The 23,406-nt window shown below is 27.7% G+C and overlaps 1 protein-coding gene across 3 annotated transcripts in view; it reads right to left on the reverse strand.

The window, feature by feature from the left end:
- The window catches only part of LOC142331110 (zinc finger protein castor homolog 1-like), a 336,060-nt gene extending 323,232 nt beyond the window's left edge, over window positions 1–12,828 (reverse strand). For all 3 annotated transcript variants that reach the window (XM_075376798.1, XM_075376790.1, XM_075376811.1), the window contains exon 1: window positions 12,409–12,828. The gene's annotated coding sequence lies outside the window, so the exon portion shown is untranslated. The remainder of the gene's footprint in view (window positions 1–12,408) is intronic.
- Between the last annotated feature and the right edge of the window lie 10,578 nt (window positions 12,829–23,406).

A 23,406-nucleotide genomic window follows, 5' to 3' on the forward strand; every position in this document is an offset into this window, starting at 1 on the left:
TTTAAAATGCATCAAACATACGTGAAAAGTGTACAATTATATAATAAAATAAAAACGATTTAAAAATTAATATTATTCATCAAGTACTGCTAATGAATTTTATAGTAATACAAAGAATAATCTATGAAAAATTCTTAAGACAAAAAATGTATGATGGAAAAAACTCACGCCACGCAAGGAAGAACTAGGCAAAAGTAAAAAAAAATTTAAGTCAGATATGTACGCAATGAAGTACATTTTTATTAAAATTATCTTGTTTTTATATTATAAAACAGATTTATATTAACATTTGAAATAAAGATTCAATATCGTCTTACGTCTCCTCGAATATCTAATTTTTAACTTTATTTTTAGACATTATTTGAATTACAAAGATCAAGTATAGTCAATAAAATGTTTGAAAATTTACGCCCTAGAAAAAAAACGTCCTTCTGAACAGAATGCTCTTCAGATTAGATTCAAATCGATTCCTAGTTCTTATTCTTGTATTATAGTCAACTATCCCCCCACAACAATTACCACTGATCAGAAAACAAATATCGTAAGAACTTTAAAAACAAGAATGTTTTTTAAGGCATAAATTAAAAAAAAATCATAAATTAAGGATAAGATTCTGCTAGTCTTCCTCTACCACCCATCAATCTAACTAGTTCATAACGACTTTAAGTGGATGTCATAAGTACTACACCAGCACTCTAAAACGTAATTTAATTTAGAATGAAATAAAAGCAAAATAAATAACCTAAGAATGTAATTTGACACAATTACTTTAAGTGAAGAAATTTCGCATACATTTCTGAAAATATTCCTTCAGACATCACATGAAGCTTCCACAAAAACCATCACCAACCAAACCAAGATACTTAACGCGATCAGTTTGAACAATCACACCACACAAGCAACCATTTTTATCACGGCTAACCAAATGGCTCCTTAATTCAGTTAAATTTAAAAGCATTTGACAATGAAAAGTATAATATTCAGTTTTTGATGAATTCAACAACGTTGAGTTAAAATTGAATCACAAATTCAAATTATCTAGGTCAGCTTGTATTTTAATAAACAAATGATTTATATTTGAGACGTCATATGCAAGACCAATGTCATCCGCAAATCCTACAATGGAGTCATTAAAACAATCTGAATATACATCATTATTAAATAAGAGAAACAATACTCAATCCAAAACAAAACTCTGGGGAACCCCGTGGCCAATTTTCCTACTTCGCTCTTAACCCTTTCAATTTGTAAAAACTGTTTACTGCTGCACAATTAAGACAGGAAGTAAGTTAGAACAACCAGTTTCATAATCCCTCCAGCATCAATTTTATTTAAAATTAAAAGCCAATTAACAGTATCAAATAAATGCCCACCGGATTGGTCTAGTGGTGTGCTCGTCATCGTAAATCAGCTGATTTCGAAGTCGAGAGTTCTAAGATCCAAATCCTAGTAAAGGCGGTCAGTTACTTTTATACGGATTTGAACACTAGATTGTGGATACCAGCGTTCTTTGGTGGCTGGGTTTCAATTAACCGTACGTCTCAGGAATGAACATCTGAGTACAAGACTGCACTTCATTTACATTTATCATACTCATTCATCCTTTGAAATAATACCTTACGGTGGTTCAGAGGCTAAACAGAAAAAGAGAGTATCAAATAAATGCCTTCTTCAATTCGATGTCTTATTGAGTTTAGAGCTATTTAAATTTTCACGTGAAATACATCTATGTAAAGCCACTAATATTACGGTGACCACACTGTGCACCAGAAAACCAACCAAAAAAAGTTAATTGACGAACTTCAACTATTTTCTTTTTTTTTGTAATAATTTAGAAGACACTGTTAATAAATAAATAGGTCAGTAGTTAATAACTTCAGTTCTATTACCCGACTTGAACACAGAAATATCTTTTGCCACATTCAGTATAACTTTTATACATTCAGCTTCTCAGGATATCAATAGTATTTCATGAGAAGCTGAAAGTTGCAAGCTGAGGTTAAAAGTAAGTGTCAAGATGGGGGCTACACAACCAGTAAACTTAAATTCTACTTCCTTATTCTCAATTGCAGGAGACCAAAAATAGAGTTAACCTGTGAGCGCAACGGAACCTATCCTAATGCAGTTTCTACTGGTGCTCGCTCATCCTGGAAAACGAGAAAGAAATGGATATAGATACGTTGACAAAGTATCGATAACATTAGCCACTTGTTGAGTATACGTTAGCGCTTCGTTATTTACTCTAATCCCAAATATTTTTTCATTCTTAATGGTTTTTTCAGTAATTTCATTTCCACTGCTTCCTCACATCGAGAATTGCTCTCAAACAGACGCGCATAATATGGTTTTTTAGAATCTATCAACCATCTAATAATTTTATTTTTAAATACTTAGAATTTGTTATTTAAGTTTCAGTCAACGGGAACCTATTAATCTTTTTAAATATCCACGCACGCGACTTAATAGCTTCTATTAAAGAAGGTGTTATATACGGCATAGCCGAAGTCACAACCTCCAGCTTATGACATTACAAATAGTTAATTTATCGATAAAATAATCTAAGGAGACGTTCACATCCATCCAGTCAAAAATCGGGAACAGATCTACTTCGGAAAATCTGGCTCTTTAAGTGTCGCAATTAATATATAATAAAAAAAGTAAATAAAACTTAAATTTAGCAGCAATTCTATTTGAAACGAAAGAGCTCTCACTACAACAGCCGGGCATCGAAACGCAAGTTGCCCTACTACGATCACTAACCCAACTTTCCTGAAAAGTAGCACTGATCAGTGAGCATCCTCATCTTGTAGATGATCAATATATATGGATGACATCTCCATTACTCTAGTGTCCTTATATATTATGTTCCCATAGCCCTCATTAGGAAAAAGTTGTAAGAATCTATCGGTGACGTTATTTTCAATGTAAATATTAAAATTCCCAATACAATCCACAAAAAAATAACTAGATTATGCGAAATTAACTCGCATCGAAAACCGTACCTGGCTGTAAACGAGACAATAATGAACACATCAGGTTTTTGAGGAAACATAAGAAAGTTTCTGGAAGCTATTACACACTCTCAAGAACTTGATAAACTCTGACTAAACTCTATAGGGTTTAATCAAGTCAACGTAAAACAAAAATAAATTCTTTAAAAAAAAATAATAAATAAACTATTTCTATGTATATAAACAAATTAATAAACTTTTGTAAGCCAGCTAGGCCTATTAAAAATTGCCCTGCCCGAATCGTCATTTTCCTCGAGTGTCAACACTTTTATAATAATTCTTCATTAATTCTAATTAAGAATATTTAAGAAATTCGTAATTAGTAACCTGAAATAAAAATTTCTTAATTGTAGTTTTTTCCGGGATAACATTTAAACAGTAAATAAAGATTTCTACCGTTTATCAGACGGTAAACAGCAAAAAAGGGGTAATAGAATAAGGCAGAATAAAAATTATTTTCTCAGATCTCATTCCAAAAATATTTTTCCGAGTTCATCGTCTATACGATTAAACATTAAACTAAATCAGACACTGTTTTTCTTTTCTTCTCAATCTTAATATGTTTTTATTTGATTTCTATTTTTAAGAAATCAAATAAAAACATGTAGACAAAATTTCAAGCGATCGATGGTCAAAATAAAAAGCTCTTAGAAAATATTTGAATATTTGACGGTTGTTTTTACATCGTTGATCTTCAACAAAATTAAGGTTTTAATAAAATAGTAATGTAGAAATTAAATAAAAACAATTCAGCTTCAAATATACTAAAAAACACTTAAAAAGTGACATCGAAACGATTTCAAAACACATACACAACTAATTTTTAGGTCAGTTCTACTTTTTAAGTTTAACATAATTAATCTATAAAGAATTGGATATAAAACTCCAACCAAAGTCCGGATTTACTTAGAAGGAAAAATGGGTATAAAAGAAAAACTCGAATAAAATATTAATCATAAGTCGGTGAATTAGTAATTCAAAATGTATTCTTAATTATACCCACTACTCTCGGATTTAACACTTTTATGCTGTTAAACGGAGAACAACTTATGTAATTAACAAAATAATCATATTTTTTTCCCAAATCCGTAAGTATAACAACGTAATCTTTGCAAAGTTAATTCTAAAAATAAATTTCATTTAAAATGATTTTTAATAATTTTTTTATTGTTGACAAGGTGACATAACTCTAATACTTTATACAAAGATAAGAAAAAATAGTTTCGCAATAAATTATCATAGAGAACGAGTGAAATAAAATCAATGTGAATATCTATTAACTTATCTCTACAAAAATCGTGAAAAAATTAAGTCCATCAATAATCCCGTAAAAAATTAATTCATAATCATATTCATTCAGTACTTTATTTATTCAATTTTATTCTTATTTTTAATTATACTAATCTTCAATTTAATAAATACTTTCATATATTGAAACAAATTTTTTGCGGTTTAATCCCACTCGAAATAAAATAAAATGCATAAAATCAAATAAAAGCAACACAAATGTTATAAATACAGGAATATATATTTCACAATTAAATTCTTTATAAGTATAAACACTGTGAAGTACTGTTCTGTATTGTCTTCATTAAATGTTTGTTTTTTATTTTATACAAAGCTTCGGAAGCAAACTTTGACAATAGTCCACTAGTAAGGGATAATATGAGTCAAATCTACCGTAATAAATTGTGTTCACTGACGGAACGACCGGAAGAAAACGTTTAAGTTTTAACCAGTATTTCGGTGTATACTACCGAATGAGATTCGAAGTAATTAATTCTTTCTCTAAAATCATTGTTTTAATATGACTATCATCTACTTATGAATTAATAAAGGAAAACTATTTGATGCGTTTTCAGAAAAAAATAATTAGTTCTTGTAACTTCGGAAACCGAAGTAGGTAGACGGTCACAACAATTACGTTTCGAGTTAATTTTGTATTATATTTTGTTGGCAACTGATGTCAACAAAGATGACTATTATTACTAATGCCACAAATTGTAGAACAAATGTGCATAAAAAAATTAGTTTTCATTTACAATTAATAATATTAATAACTGAGTGAAAAAAAGTTGTTTAAACATAAAAAGAAAAATCTGCTAATGCGATGTAAAACTGCACAAAATAAAATAAAAATGTAAGTTTTCATTCTACCACATTTTAGCTAAATTAAATAATTTTAAAAAACTTAGGAAAATTCCTCGATACAATATATAAAAATATTTTAGATATAAATACAAAATCTTACAATAAACACAAAATCTTATCAAACTTGGAAAAAACCAGATTCCCTTTACGTCTGACATATTATTAAAAAAAAACATTAACTCCACTGAAAGGAAAAATAATTAATTTAATTTCCATAGCTTTTGCATTTTTAAACAAGATTTTTCAGCAATTACAATTACAACTAATAAAAACAATATTTTATAAGTTTTTAGGCAGTAAGATATTAGGCAAATTTATAATTTATCAGGCGAGATTTTAATAACTGAACCTTCCTTACGATCAACTAGACAGAACGAAGTACAGAAATTTGTTGCCAGTGAAAAATTTTGTGTCTGGCCAAGATTTAAGTTCGTGGACCTTCTGGCTTTAAAATATTAAATATCATTATCAAAATGTAATTATCGCTTATTTACAGAAATAGACAACGAACAGAAAAAAAAATAAGAATGCTTATTTTTTAAAAATTAATTTTATTTTAAAAAGTAAATATAAAAGAAAAACTGAATTAAAATTCATAAAACAACAGTAGTTCGGATTATTACTGTACCGTTTAATAAATTATATTTTTAAAGATATAAAAAACAGTTAATTTATTTGTATAAATTAAATATTACCTTAGAACCAAACTTGAATGGTATTATAAAGTAATCATCAAACAAAATCGAAACCAACTTGACACAATTTTTTTAAGATTATAAGATAAAATAATAATAAAACATTACATAAGATTAAGAGTTTCCCGGTAAAATAAAATACCTTTCGTAGATCTACTAAAAAAACTGTCCTCAACATATATATATATATATATATATATATATTAAAAGAAGCTATTACAGAATTCTACATGAAGATCTGTAGCATTACGCGCATATTAAGGCTACAGAAGAATATGTACAAGAAAAAAGCGTAACTGATAATAAACCCAATACCCAAACTAATATCCTAAAAATAGTTTTTAACTACAGATTAATCTCAGAAAGAGATTTAATTTACTTAAGACAATTATAATAATTAGTAAAGTCCAATTTTTAAATACACATTTTTTTAATAGTTCAACAAGAATAGTAAAGCAATCTACGATAAAAGAATAATCAAAATATTTTAATTATCTCTACCTACTTTAAAAAAGAATGAATGGAGAATCATTTTGACACGGCTTATCAAATTTTCATATATATATATATATATACATACACACAATAGATATATTTTTAAAAATACAAAATGAAAATATATACAACTATACAGTTTTTTTTTTTTCAGTTTGTAGATTAATAGTACAAAACGAAAAATTATGTAAGTTATCTAAAATTATATAAATCTACTTTTTTGCAGTATTATCTCAGGATAAGAAATTTAATAATAAATTTTCCGAATAAATTGAAAATAATAAAATCTGACATGAAAGACTAAAACCATGAAATTAGAAATACACAAAGTAAAAATTAATTTTCATTAATCCCAATATGCTAAATAATGAAAATCAAGTAAAAATAGTAAATTTTCATTCTTTTAAATTAATTCAGTACATTTGATTAATTATTTATACATAATATTACTGTTACAGATAACTTTTAGGTTAACATTTTGAAATTCTTTACTCTGCAATAAATGTAAAATACTCTTATTATAGAACAATACAAAGTAAATTTTACTTAAAAAAAAGTACTAGTAAAAATTAAACTAACACACCTCATATAATTTACGTAGACTGCTACAATTAAAAATAAAAACAACTGAGATCACATGAAGCATATTAAAACAGAATTCCAATTCAGACTGGTATTTTTTTTTTATCATTTTCACAATAAAATACTATATTAAAAGTGAACTTTAAATATTTGCCTTCGTTTAGATAACACGCGTAATCAGCTCTAGCGACCTCCCAATTTTCGCATAACAGGAAAGAAAAAATGCTCTCTACGAATGTGTTAAAAAAACTAGATTGCGATAAAAAGAAATTATTACATATATATAATTGCGATAAAAGAGATTAAGAGCCGAACATGGCCTGGATACATCTTCTATTTTAATACTAAATATTTTCAAATTAGTTTGTTTTTTTTATTGTTTACTGATGTAATAATCCAACAGATCACAAATACTAATTTATCACATGACAATTGTCGTTTTATGAGAATTTCCATAAACTTACAATATAAAATTTAGATTTATTACAAAAATAAAACGACGGAATGATTTTTGTGGCAGAAAAATAAGTAATTAAAAATGTTAAAAAAATTATCATTACCACTTATCAGGAGCACTAAATTTAATTTTTATAGAAATGACTTTTAACCTTCCTTGAGTATATAATCAATTCTTTTGTTTGGATTATGTAAACCGAATATTGTTTTTTTAAATAGTCTTAAATTTGTTTTATTAAAATAATTTATCGATGAAAAAATTAATTAGTAGGCCTATATATAAGATAGAAAACGTAAATGGATACGCAATAAATAACTAAATTGTTAGTAGGAACATAATATTGGATGCAATTGTAATTTAATATACGAACATACATAATTCTAAGATACACGCACGCAAGAATAGTTCGTGTGATTGTTCGGTGGCAAAAGAACGTTATGAATTAGTAGCATCGGGATATCAAATCATAACTTCCTACCCTGCAAAAAGAATAAGTCTAGCGTACAGCTCTCTAATCGGAACAAATTAAATGAAAACTCCCTGTACTATGCTTCTGCAAAATAAATAATCTTAATCATACGACGTTTATATGTATTAACACTAATATAACGTGTTATAATATAATTATGTTATAATTAATATATATTATTAATATGTAACATGTCATTGTTATCATTTAAATAAATGCAACCGTGATTGGTTATTGTACAGTTTTGAGTGTCAAAAAGGAGAAAAAATCTATAACAAATAAAAAAAAAATTTCCATGATTTTTCTCTGCAGATTTGAGAATTGTTTTTAGCATCTTATACTAAAATACAACACTGGATATAGTTATTTCCATAACTAATCTGCAGAGCCTTAATTATTAAAGTTAAGTTAAACTAAATAAGTTTAATTAGCTACAAAATTCATCCATTATTTTAATGTACATCTTTTACTTCATATAAGTAGTCCTGTATACGCTAAAATAAGATAAATTCTTTACGGCATGCATAAATAACATGTATAGATATATAAAGAAATAAAACATTAATCCTGAACATTAAAGAAATTCTATTAATTCTCAGAATAAATTGTAATAATACTGAATTTTAACATACAGGATACAAAAGAAATGTAGACAAGGTAAAAGGTCAATTTAGTGAAAGGTAGAAAAAACCTTCAGAAAAATAATTCACTGCTTTTAATATTAACCATTATTGCCGAAAATACAGGGAAATAACGTGATGAATTAAGACAACGTTTGCAAACTACGTTTTTAATATTACTATTTGATAGGCTACATTACCTACAAAGTATACATCATTAAACTGAATTCTCATGAAGAAAGGAAAATAGTAATAAATAAATAAAAATTGCAAAAAATAAAATTAAATGACCGCAATTATTAGTCTGTTTTATCAAGAAAACGTAATGCTCCATTAATTAACGGAAATAAATTAATCATTAATACTTTTTAAATATAAACAAGAAACGTTACTTACAGAGAAAAAATGATATTAACGGCTGTATGAACAGTCTAAATATTACAAAAAACAACTAAACATTAATTATGTAATTGTTTTGACTAGTAGAACGTTTTTTTTCTACGGTAAAATTTCTTATTTAAGAACTTTACATCATCTTTCCCGTTCTCAGTTTGACGACTGAAACGAAGAAAATTAAATCGTCTCGTAATCTGGTTTCATTAAGATCAGATTCAGGCTTTTTTTTAGATTGCCGGCTATAGAAAAATCAAACCGATTTCAGGGAATGGGCAGATGTAATATTAATATGTTAAAAAATTTAATTGTCTTCTAAAACCCAGCGATGAGAAAATTAACACAACGGTAAGACGAACAACCAACAATGAAGAATGGAATCAGAAACGTCTAAGTTAACTAATAAAACCGCTATCATTACCCACAACAAAGTCGGGCTTTCATATTCAGTCCCAAGCTAGCAAATAAATGAATAGTGATTTTTTAATACAATTTTTTTATTTTTTCATTAAAAGTATTGTTTACTTAGCGATGTTTAAAAGTTTAGTTGCTAACAAGATCAACTAATTTGCTTTTTTACATCAAGTTCCTATTTACTACAGAAACTATTTTAAGAAATTTTACTTTGGTTTTAGTGTATATCGGTTCGTCGTTAAACGAACAGAATTTAATACGTGAACTGTTAACAGAATAAAGTAATTTAAACCTTTAATAGAAAATTGTTGCAAATCCGTTACTTTAATCTTTAAACCGTTAATTTTATTATTCCATAACGAACTAGAATGCATTTTTCATCTGAATAATTATTTAAACAAATATAATGGAAATAATATGGTGTACAAATTTACAATTTTTTTACAATATTTTAATTTTAATAATTCTTGTACAAATAAATGACATTAAATTATTATACAGAGGCTGTTTTAATTAATTGGCTAATCAGAAAAAAAATAAGATGTGTCAAGTAAATATGTGACGTTCACTAATTATCATTTTTTTGGTATCATCGGAATAAGTATGCAATAATATCGTTATTTTTTTATATTCCTATTACTTTTTTGATAAAACTAGCTTCCTGAGAGAGTGAAAACATCACAAATCGACTGCTACGGAATATTAATTATAAAATCAATAAATTAATACTGTTTATTAATTCTAGAAAACAAACGGTAATAAAACGTTATTACAAATTTGTGCGAATTCCTTTTTTACAACATAAGTATGATTTTCTTAGACTTAATTTTAGATGATAAAATGATAAGCTTTCTAAATGAACCCTAGATAAGCTTGAAATTTGTGCGTTGAAATATATAGGAAAATCTTTAATAAATACTGTTAAAAAATAATTAGCCTTTTTTTTAGCGCCCAAAAAAGTATAATATTTCACAATTCAAAACTTGCTTACGTAATACTTAATATGAGAAAATTTGGCGTTAAAAACTAACCGTATAATCAAAATCAATACTAACCTATAAAATCATTAAAAAATATTCTACACTTTTAAGTAGTGAGCGCAGCAACATTTATTAAGAGGCCTATGACAAAAGTTGACAATGCAATGAATTTATTTTAAGAAAAGGCCTAAAGCCTTTACCGGCAAGTTAATCTCGATCAAATTTTTGGCTAGTTACCAGCTACTAAATAAGCGATTTCGCTCACATAGATTAGGCTTAATGAATTGATCGGAATGAATTTTAATAATATCCGAGCAAATATTCTACGTAAGAATTTAATTAGGGTTACGCACTGTCAACACAAAGACATGAATTGAGGATTATTTTTCTTTATCAGTTCACAGATGTATTTAATTACTGAAAATCTTCAGCGCTGAAATTCACTTTTTTCAGAGCAAAAAGTGAATTTAAATTTTAAAAAATGTATCAATAATTACACTTACGGACGTAACTTAAATGTTATTTTAAACAAATCTAATGATAAAATTTGAAATAGGTTTACACCTTACACATTTGTAACAAAGGACAATGCGATAACATCTGAAGTAAAAACATTCTCGCTCCTATAAAACGACATACTATCTTCATTCCAGAAAATATAATAAAATAATTTTTTCGTGGAAATCTTTTAAGTATAAAACAATTAAAAATTAACAAAAAATGAGCGGGAATACTGAAACAGAAGTAATCTCCATAAAAATAAATAAGAACTTTCAGAATCACGAAAAATTATTTTTAATTCACTCCGTAGTAAGCTTCAGTATTGTTAGGCCTAAAAAAAATATATAAAAATAAAGGAGAATAAAGAAAAAAAGTTGCTCGTTTTAATAAATACTAACCAGTCAGTCTGTTTACATTTTACCAGGTTTAATTTGCATTAGAATTTTTTTAGTAGTGATAAATCGGGTAACAATTTTACAATTAATCTAATAAGGGAATAGAGATTTTATATAAAATAACCTACAAAAAAAATAATAAAAATTTGGATATTATAAAATTTGCTGAAAAAAATTAGAATCTTATTAAGTAGATTAATATCGTTTATTGATTTTTCTGAATAAATTAAAACTTATTCTTCATAAAAACGATAAATATTTAATTTAAAATGGTTTATTCAATGATTTCTGTAAAAATAATCCAATAAGCAATTTATGTATACTACGTAATTAAGATAAAACACTTGAAGGAAAGAAAAACAAAACCATATAATGCTAATTATATAGAGAAATATTTAAGACAGAAAAAAATCAATGTGCCTAAGGTAAACAAACCAGGATTCGTAAAATAATCTATCCCATGTGATATAAAATTTTATGTTAGTTTATATTTAAATAAAATCTTTTTCAGTGTTCAAATACTGTTCATCCCTTTTTCCATGAAGTAACAAAAAAAATAATAAAAACTCAAAAAGTGATAACGCTATCGTAACTTGAAAAAAAAATCATTTGTCCATTATGATAATTTGCAATGGTGAAATACTTAACCTATTGCTTTCAGAAATTTGCTATTATTTTCAATACACGCTATTTTAAATCCCGGCGCCCTAATAAATTTGAATCACTAATTGTTAAAACGTTACACTATTAATATACATGACATATAGCACGGAAATTTTCATACCATGGTCGCTAAAAAAATTAAAGAATTACACATTTTTTTAAATTTAAGAAAAACAGAAATGAAAATATGCGGTTACTAAATGTTTAAATAGACACGACCGCAGCGGAAAAATTGAACGGAAAAAAAATTTAAGAAAAAAGTTTGTAAATAAAAACTTTTTTTGTAAAAAAAAAAAAACACTAAAGTTTAAGTATGTGCAAATTTATTAATAACTGTTAAATAATTTTAATATAATTAAAAAAAATGGGCACGGTACACTGACTTCATAAAAATTATACCTAAGTAGAGAATTGCAAGGCTGTGTGCGTGTTTGTGTGGGCACGTGCGTGTGTTGTTGTGTTGGTTATCATAGGAAGGCTGCAGTGGGGGCTGAGATAACCAGTAGCGAGTACCGGGCATCGTCCCGCGCGTTTGTTCAAAAATAGTGACCGTGATGCGCGTGGTCGCTAGGTATCGCTTACCTGATGGGCTGATCCTGTTTAACAAGACATAATCTCATGCGTTCTTGTCACCGGCGTAAAGAAGATGTAACATATTATCACGAACTGTTCTATAACTAACTGAACGGCACGAAAATCAATTACTCTATATTACTATACTAATTATAACAATAAATATCCTATTTAATAAACGATTTGAGCAAGTTGTGAAGTCGTCAGGCACTGTTCAAAGAAAACACAATAATCAAAATGTCACACGCCGCCACACTGACGCACAACAAAATTATAATTCGACTAAAATTTAAAAAATACTGAAGCTCCCGAAAATTCAAATCCCCTCCACCGGTGATCTCCCTCCTATGCTATCCCCACTACAGTTCGACAATGAGAACTCATAAACAGAAATTGTAACAAAAAATAACCTCCGATACCAAGTGTCTTCAACCCATTTCAAATGGGTACTGAAGCCAAAAAACTCCGAGCCATTTACACACGAGACGCGCGGTGTGGATCCAGCCGCGCAGGCTCTTCTGCGCAATCCCCTCTACTCCCCTCCGTCCCCACCACAGCGTCTTTTCCTGATTCCAAAAAAGCTTTTTTAAAAAATATTCAACTATACACTCCACGCCCTTCATTTTTTTATTAATGGCCCCGATATAATGCGTTCCTCGACCAACAGATGGCGTGGTTTTGCCATTAACTGTGAAAGAGTTTAATATGCTCCATTGTCAGTGATTCCGAGCTTTCCGCTCTTTTATTCTACGTACGACCGGTATACTTAATTATAGTATATTATTTCTTATGAGCTCATACCTATCCTCCTTTGCATAATGCGAAGAGAAAATTAATTTCCCCACCTCCTGTCAATCGCTTCAACATAAATCCAATCGCTACATCGTCAAACGCTGATGTAGGAGAAAAAGAGAGTGTACAGGTACACATGTGAGATTACGTACGCGCTGTACAATAAGTGAAAGATTATCGGTTATAATTAATACAAGAAATGATAATAGTAAATACGTAACTGGATATACAGTACTATTTTTATTTTTTATTTTATTAAAAGTAGGACGATAAATAATCACGTTGTAAGCTATGATTTCATAATTATACGCGATCGAACTCTTTAAAATCCTAACCAAATAATTAATTACTTTCATTCAAAAACACACTGCCCAGTACTTAAACAATAATTAATTGTAAAGTAACGTATGTATATCTTCTTATTATTAATTTTTTCCTAGGTAATTGTGTTAAAGCATGCTTTTCGTTAAATGGTTCGACAATTGTAAAGAAGAAAAAGTCAGGTTAACGTAGTTTAAATCAAAGACGATTTTAAGTTTTTTGATGTAACGAAATAATATTAAATAGAATAAAGTGAATTAAAAATTTTAAAAAATAAAAATATATATATATATTTTTTTAATTTTCACCAAATAAACAGGATATCTTTTTAACATAAGTATTTGTTTATTTAGAAGCATGTCTAAGGTATTTTAAATTTCTGCAGTTGCTGCGGTCACGGTACTTGGAAGAGCTTTACTTAGATATTATTTATTACTAAGCAAGCTATGATTTATTTAATTTTATTTATTTATTTTTTGTCAAAAAATCATTAAACTGGTTTTGAAACTAATCATTCTTACTTGTTTTGCGTTAATGTTTACTTTCAACTTACTTATTTCATCCTACTACAGCATCATTTGCTCTTCCCTACACGTTTTTTCACCTTATAAACTCTTGGGTGCCTTAATTTAAGTAGTGCTTTATATAATATATTAATATAATAATAATATATATATATATATATATATATATATATATATTAATATAATAATATATATATATATATTAATATAATAATATATATATATATATATATATATTCTTTACTAATGTCTGCTTTCGTTTGTATTTTTTTGTGAATGAAATTCGATAATCTAATTACCCTCCTATGAGCTACAGAATAAAATCCACAATAACGTCATTTCAATTTCAAAGCTTTTACTAGTAATATTAAGATTATATTATTACAGAATATTTTTTGTTGTGGTTTTTATATCGTTAGGCCAGTTTTTTTCATGTAAACTTTTAACATGGTTGTTTTTGCAAAAAAAAAATGTATACCGAATACGTTTACTAATTAGGAAATATAATATTAAAATTGGTGAATTTTTGTAGACTAGAAGGGGTATGGTTTTTTATGCTAACTTAGAAGGTCATTGAAATGTTTTAATACCGGGCACGAATGCTTGAACGATATGTGATTAATTTACCTTATGCTTTATGATGCATTATTACTTGAAACCGTAGGTACTGATGACAAAAATTATTAGTTACGTGGCCCAAACGCACATTTGGTCCATGTGATCACAGAAATTTTAACGTGCACATGTTAAACATCGTGATTAAAAAGCGCAATTTATGTCTTTTATTAACCCCTTACTTAATTTTAATAATAATATAATACAATACAAAATGGTTATGTGATGACGACAAATAGTTGAAAATTTATGTTTTTCGGTTTTTAAATTCAAATTTGAGTTGGCTTTTTCTCGTTTCAAAAATTAAAGTTAATGATTGTTTCATTCAGGACTCCCCCTACTCTTTGCCTATAACCGTTGTGAAATTATTGTTAGGAAACATTTACAAAACTATAAGGAAATTTTAAACCATATTACCAGATTTAATATAACAATCTGATTAAACTCAATTAAATTGTTAACCTATTGGAAGATTTCATTAACCAAAACTTAATGCACGTAAGCAAAATAAAAGACATTTAATAAACACTTTTACTTTTCCTCTGAAATTTTCAATCCTTTTATCGTGCAGAAGGAAAGATGTAGTATTATTTAACTGGTGACAGTGAACCTGTTGTACAAAGACGTCGAAATCCACCCCAATTGTTTGCAGTTTTTTGTCGTCCCGTTACCTGCTATGTCCCTGTTAAGAAACAGCTGCCTCGTCGCGACCGTCATCATTCCCACCGTTTAGATGCCTGCAATTTTTTCTATTACGCATATTGTAAAAAAAAGTAGGGAAAAAACCGAGGAAAAAGATGGTTTTATTTTTTCAAAGAAATAATTATATAATGTGATACCTGAATCACCGATCGATCGAAACAAACTTTTAAACAGCACGTCTCATAACAAAAGTTCTTTTATTAACGGAAGATTATTAATATTATTTTTGTTTAAACTTTTATTTCGCAGAGTTTTGGTGAATTTTAGGCTAATAGAGTTTTTCAAACAAGTTTTATATAAATGTGAAATTAATGGTTAGATATAAACGCTAAGGTTTATAGAATTTAATTTAACGGTAGCATAATTTAAATCTCCTCCTTATAAAAGCATTTGTGTCCTATCTGTGATGTAAAATCTATGACACTGTTAAACTTCCGGTTTTACTAACACGTTTTTTTAAAAACGTCCGCTTTTTTATAAATCTATTTTTTTTCTTTAATGTATGCATTTTAGGCTTTTTGAAAGTTTTTCCTTGTTTAGCATGGTTAACTTGTATAGAATCTCTTAGAGTTGCTGATATCTTCATGACTGATGAAAAACTGCCTATAAGAAATTTATTTTATACATTAATTTCCAGCATTTTTAAGGCAACAACAGAAACCATTTTATAATGTAGTACAGTGATTGTTTTTACAAAAAAAAAGAATTATTATATTATCGTCGTTGTAAGGTAGCATTCAGAAAAGTTTTATAAAAATGAAATGTAATAGGCTCAGTTTTTTTACTACTTTTTATTATAAAATACAGTGATATTTAACCGGTATTATGACGAGCCGTTAGTGATTTATAGATGCTTTTTATTTTCTATTCAAAAAATAGACTCGAAATATTTTAACTTTATTCAATCTGTAATGAATATTAGTTTATTTCGAACAGTACATCAGTATCACTTTATGTAATCAAAAGTGTAAGTTATCTTTGATAACCGATTTTAATTTCTAAAATTCAAGTATAAATTTTTTTGTACTTTCAATTTCTTAAATATTTAAAGTACTATTTATTTCAGAATGGATTTGTTTTTCTCTTTATTAAAGTACTTCCTTCCGTGAACTATTAAATTTAATTAAAAATTTGTTAAAGTGAAAGTTAAACAAATTATACATACTCCACCACAAGGTACAATTTAAAATCATCGTTTCTTTTAATTGATAAAGACCAATCTTATTTTAAAGTTCATGGAAAGAGATTATTACCTAAGAAACTAGCATCGGTAAACAATTATTTATGATAATCAGAAACTTCATTAACCGATTATGTATATTTTTCTAGAAATATAGAAAAGGTGGCTTTATTGTGAAATTGTATATCTTAAGCTCATTGTTATTACTGTATTTGTTTTGAGGTAAGGGACTTAGAAATTTCCTGGTTTCTAATATTACGATCGGATTCGATATTATGCTTTGGTAAAATTGACTATCTTTGATTAAATTGTTTCAAGAGACATTACTTACGTATAGATTAACCAAAATATCAAATTATGATTGTTCTACCGTTTTGTCTACAACATTTTTAACCGTTCACTAACCGTGTTGTGTTTTTTATAACGAGTTATAAGCTTAATAAATCGCTTTATAATAACGGTAATTAAGGAGGAGGTTTAACTTTATTCCACGATCATCTTTTTGTTAATCTATGCGATATCATTTCTCTCTTTTTCTGTTTAGCCTCCGGAACCGCCGTAAGGTATTACTTCAGAGGATGAGTGAGGATGATAAATGTTTAACCTAGTACGAGCTGTTTGCTTCTACGATCGTGTAAACACCCAACAAAATTCTAATGGTGTGTTCTATAAACTACCAAATAACTAATCTTTTCTTATTGTCTTCGCCTGCTCTTTATTTTTTTTGAACCAACGGTTACCCGTAGATCAGGAAAATTTTCTAAGAAGCTGCAAGTTCAGTCAGGAAGATTTGTTTTTAATTATTAAAAACTGAAATGGGTTTTGATAAACTGCGCTCGACGTTTGCAAGGGCTATTGATGAAAAATTGTCCAAATTTGTATCCTTCGTAAACACTTTTGAACCTATTTTTTAAATTTTAAATGATAACACTATCTTAATTTTTTTAATAGTAGATTCATTAAATGTTTTATTTACTTTCCTATATATAACCGGAAGGACAAACGTTTAAGCAACTGAATGTTTTTCCGTATCTTTAACTTTTGAAATTTTAGCCTACATCATCGTATAGATACCAAAACACAGGGCCAAAAACAAATACATTTGCTGTAGGGAATAGATTCTTTGTAATAGCTTATGTGTCATATTCGGTTACAACGTATTCTTACATTCATGATTTCTAAAAAAACTTTATCAATATTATAATAAAACTGATTTCTGAACTGCGAATAAATAACATAACTTATTTCCTACGAATAAATTAAATTCATAATAATTTTTAATGTATCAATGTACATTAAATTGAAAAGTTATCTAATATAAGATTAGACCAATCGATGTAATATTCGTGTCGCGACAATCTCGTACTGCAAAATTGTACATTAAACAGAACCAGCTGTTCTTAGGAGGCTTACAGAATGTTTACTAGGTTTAATGTCGGGCTTATTTAACAGATTTTGTTTTTTAATTCAAATTGTCTTTTACATTTGACATAATTATGTTATAAAGTAAGACCTTCTTCTGCTTATTTGGTGGTAGAGCAAATAAATAATAACAAAGTTTCACATCTAAACGTGTACAAATCATAGTGCGGAATTGTTTACGTATGTAACCTTGAAAAATAGTAATTAAAGAAGACGAATGGTCAATCGGCTATCAACACCATCAGAAATCAACAAAAATGTTGGTGAGATAGCTGTTGGATTTGTACAATTTTTATTTGAAGTTTATAATCGAAGAAGTTAAGAAATTAAGAAGTTTACAAAAAACGAAGAAATTTAAATACAAAAATAAAATAACACTGAAAACAGATATAAGTTCAATTCTCTAATAAAACGCTGGTAATGAAAACAAAATTATAACCAAGGCGACTGAAAACCCCCAGTAGAATATTCTAAAGTAAAATAATTCAAAATCAAAATCAGTCAAGAAATAAGTTTAATCACCGAGTCTAAAACGTTAAGAAAAATGTAAATATATATTTCGAGTGTAATAAAAATATCTATTTAAGATATATTCCTACCGAAAAAAATTGATAGTTTCCTTTTATTTTTTCTAAACAATCTTAGCGTATTGAAAAGGAAAATACACGTTTTATTAATAAATAAAAAATACCTTTGTAATAATGACTTAACTTTTTTCTTTCTAAAATAGGCTTTTTTTACGCATTCTATTTCATAAACCAACATCCTCCTCGTACGGAATGTACGTGACAGTTTACCATATTTTCCGTTTAATTCTACCTCATTCTTCCACCTTCTTTTTTTTTATGCGATGAATTTTTTTCTTTGATACAAGGGTGTGGAGGGTATAGCTATTCTGCAGAATAACAAAAGAACCTAATCCTAGTTCAACTTGAAGCTATCTAAATAAAGTAACAAAATAAAATGTAAAAAACCTATAGTCTATTATGTGGAAAATTAATTTATATTTTTTTATTGTGCTACATAATTATCCGACAAACATTTATTTTCGCTTATTTTTAAATGGCTTATATATGCATATGTAGGTGTGCATGTTTGTACAGGTGTTTTCGTGATTCAATGAGTAACGTAGGTTTATATTACGTTGCTACATGTTACACAGGTGTATTAATTTAGTTGATAAATAGAGAATAATTTTTTTTTTTTATAATAATGAAAATAAATCCGCCGTTAAAAATAGAAAATTATTTAATCTTACTCTAAAATAGAGACCTGTGTAAACAAACATCTCCATAATTTTTTCCCGTAATGAAATTTTTCTAGAAAGTGTTATTTTTATATTTATAATTTCGGATATTGAATTTTTTTTAACTTTTAATTCAATCTCTAACTTCAAAGGTGATTACAGAATACGAGATAAAACATTCAGGTAAAGCATTTAATATAAAAGAGCGCTGGAAATATTAATGTTTGTATTTTTGATTCTGAACGACATTTGAAAATTATTTTATTGAATGTTTTATTTAGTAATGAGAGGTTTATTCAAAAATGCCTATAAAATTTGTGATTTCAGGGTAAAAAATGATATTTTCCGGAGCTTATTGTCGGATATGATTTGAGGTTTGGATGAAAGAAACTTGAAATGAAAACGATATATCAAGAAAATTATCTAATGAAGTTTTGAAACGGCGAAGTATTATTTCTGCTGAAGTTTTATTGTTGGGACACAAGGATATAATAACGTTTTGCGTTAAAAATAATATTGAAATATCAGAACCGTTGCTCTGAATCTGAGTTGACTTTATCGATTTGTATTGATAATTCAGTTAAAGCTTTGTTGCATGTAGGTTACTTACGCATTTTACTATCTCGTAGCGGCTTGATTAATTTGATATCTTTTAATTTTTAAAACAAATAAAATTTCTAATAAGGTAATTTTATAATTTTATTTTATTTGAAATAGGGAAAATTTTTAAGAAGATCTAGATGACACCCGGCTGCAATAATTTCATTATTTTCGCAACTTCTTATTAAGAGAAACAATTTTTTTTTAGCTCCTTATTTAAAATTTTGTGCAATTTACTGACACTCACTTCAGTTCTATACATACATTGTAAACTGAGAATTTTTAGTTTTTATCATTTAGGCTTCTCAAGATAGTTAGGAAATGCATATAAAAATAAGCGGTCTGTCTTCGATAATTATCTGAAAATATTTACTTTCAAAAAGGAAGATTTCTATAGTGTAACCGTAAACATGCTTAAGCATTATATGCGGCTAATTTTATTTTAGTTTAGGTTACATCTAATTATCGTACGTACATCCTTGGAATGTTTACATAATGAGGGATTTATATAATTTTCTTTCGTAATTATTTTCTATGATAAAATATGCTATATTTTAAAATAAAGAACGCAGTAGATTTTTCAGTCGGTTTAAAGAACTTCAGTGTTTTAGATCGGTGTAGCTTATTTATAAATATGAATGGTGAGGGAGGTCTTCGGCTACCAAAGAACATAAACTGCCCGGGCGATTTTTAATTAAGCTTCAACTGTAAATTATCGTCCCAATAAATATTTGCTCAACGATTTGTGTCCAAGATTAATTCTGATATTCCTACTGGTTTCGAAATTATAGCCATTTGTTACGGTATAAGGCAACCAGATAATAAAATTAAAAACTTCTAACTCCCTTCTGAACGGAATACTCTACTACCCGATCTGCAGTTGTATCACGATTCATGATAGTTTCTTTATACAGTATTTAAAACCGATCATTAAAAGAATACTTTACGGGGCGTGTCTTTCCATAATATATCAGTCGGTTCAAATACGCCAAAGATGTTTTGGGTGTGTATCTGAGCGCGCGAGCGCGCGTGTGCATGTTTGTGTATTTTTAAAGCTTTTTTAATTATGTAATGTTCTAAATGCATAAAAATAAAAAAGGCGGGATTAAATATTCCTTTTTACCGACAGGATTTAATATAATAAATATCGAATACAGTTTGTATATTTATTTGATTTTTCAACACAAAAGACTGACTTCAGAGCGTGCGAGTACTCAAATAATACAAGGCACAGTCACCGGTTGCAAAGTCAAAGTTTCAAAATATTATACATAATAAAATAATATACAAATTTGTAAGGAAATTAATTATGTATACGTTCAACCGGCAACAAGTTACACTACTTCATTTTGCATCTCCTAACTTATTTTAAGTTTCTATTTCTGTTGTATTTCAATACTAATTAAAGTTCTATTTTATAGTAGTACGTAAATACAAAAAATACAAATTTTTCATCGCTGAAATGAGCAGACTACTTGCGTTACCAGAAACAAAATCCCCTACGAAACTATAAACTGTTGGATAAGGTGCTATTTAACATTTTCTCCGTTCATTGTTTTTTTGTGGTCATTATTACTCTGATATCATAAACTAATCGTACGAGCGAATAACGCTCGTACACTTTTAATTACTGTAACACTTAGTAATAGTTGAAACCTATCGTAAAGAGGCGATGACTCTAAGGATAAAATAAAAATAAATTTATTCGTTCTAATAAACTGACAAAATTTATCAGAGAATTTATTGTAGTTGTTCTCCTAAGGTAAAGGATGATAACTACAAAAAATTGGACAGAATAGAATTTGTCACACTAGAAATTTATTCCTAAATAATTTCATTCCTTTAATCTTCCTAAATTAAATTATTAAATGTTATAAACACTTCAACTTTAATATTTTGTAAATCTCACCCCACTGTTCAAATAACATCGCATAATTTAAAAATAATTTAATAGAACTATCTTTTAACTTTGGAATGATTTAATTAGAATGTTGTCTCGTGATACTTTTGTATAAAAACAAAATACAGAGCTTATGTTATTTCAGTTTGTTTATTAGCTTCGGACAAATGATCTTTTTTTGGCCTGAATTCAATTATTCATTTTGACTGTAAAAAAAAAAATTGCGTGATCAACAGTATATACTATTATTTTTATTATTCGATTGGCAAGTCAATAAGCAGTATGTTGTGTGTATGCGCGCGTGCATTGGTGTATGGCAGAGAGAGAGAGAGATCGAGAGAGTGCGAGAGAGCGAAAGCAAAAGCATGCTTGCTCGCACAGATTTTTTTAATGTTTCTACATTTTTTCTACTTATTACTGCCTCTACACAATCACACCCTAGAATTAATTTCTGTGATCCAAAATAAACCGAAACAGTTTTATAAATAAATTTACCAATCTAAAGGTTATTTTATTGTTTTTTTAATTATTTATAAGATACTGACATATAAGTAACGAATAAATTCTCCATAAAACCTAATAACAAACGGAAGAAGTGATTATTTACACAATGTTTAATTATCATTTTGTATTTAAAATAAAATCGAATTATGTTTGATTTTGGAATTAAAACACTAAAAGAAATGTAACTATTAGTAGAATTTCAGTACCATTAAAACTAACTCATCAGAAATTAATTATTGTAAAATATACCAAGACTACAAATTTATAGATTTAAAAAGTAATTTTAAATGAATAATAATTATTTATTATTAAAACTATGAATATATGTATATGTAGGCTAACAATAATTATTGAAAAAAAGATTCGTACCGTAAATTATAATTGCTGACTGAACAAGTTATATTTAATGAGATAAAATGTAAAATGAAAAAAGTTAGCCGATTGTAATTAATATCATTATTATTTTTCTATTATTATTGTTAGTACACTAGCAAATCATTACCTTAATTTTAACTTCATTGTTATTATTGCTGAATTATTAACCTAAATACTCGTATAATGAAGAGCAACAGAAAAAAGCAATTATTTAATTAATTTTTTGACCTCTAGATAAATTATTTTATACATAAGTTACGTAGCATCAAAGTACGTATACAAAGATACGTAGAAAAAATAAATGTTTTTGAATTTTTAACATTTAAATTTACTTCAGTTTGGGAAATCATTTCATCACACGTATACATTAATCTTTTAACACGTGTTAAATTGTTCATAAAAATGTTAGGATTAGCTTAAATTTGGGAATTTTAGTTCGGAGAGAGGTGATTTTATAATGGTTTTCGATATTTACGAAGCTATTTCAGTTAGACTACTGAATTCTTGAATAGATGTGAGTACATGTCTAAGGATTACATAAAACGAATCCCACGAAATTAACTTAGGTATATATTATCTAATGAAACCGTACTGAAGAAATTACTACTTGTTAAGAACGGGGAAGTACCACTGAAAATGTAAAATTTTCGTAGAAGAAAAAGTTGGGACAACGTTTTCTTTGGACGCACAGATCTTTATTGCTCGTCCTCTTTGTAAAATATTTTGAACATTTTATAACCTGTTTAACACATTCTATTTCTTTAAATTCGGCATTTTTGTCCCACAGTTATGAAAATATCGCCGCTTATTTCAAGGGAAAATGGCT

This window comes from Lycorma delicatula, chromosome 1, assembly GCF_047948215.1.
Source record: "Lycorma delicatula isolate Av1 chromosome 1, ASM4794821v1, whole genome shotgun sequence".
In the NCBI taxonomy this organism is placed as follows: Eukaryota; Metazoa; Arthropoda; class Insecta; order Hemiptera; family Fulgoridae; genus Lycorma; species Lycorma delicatula.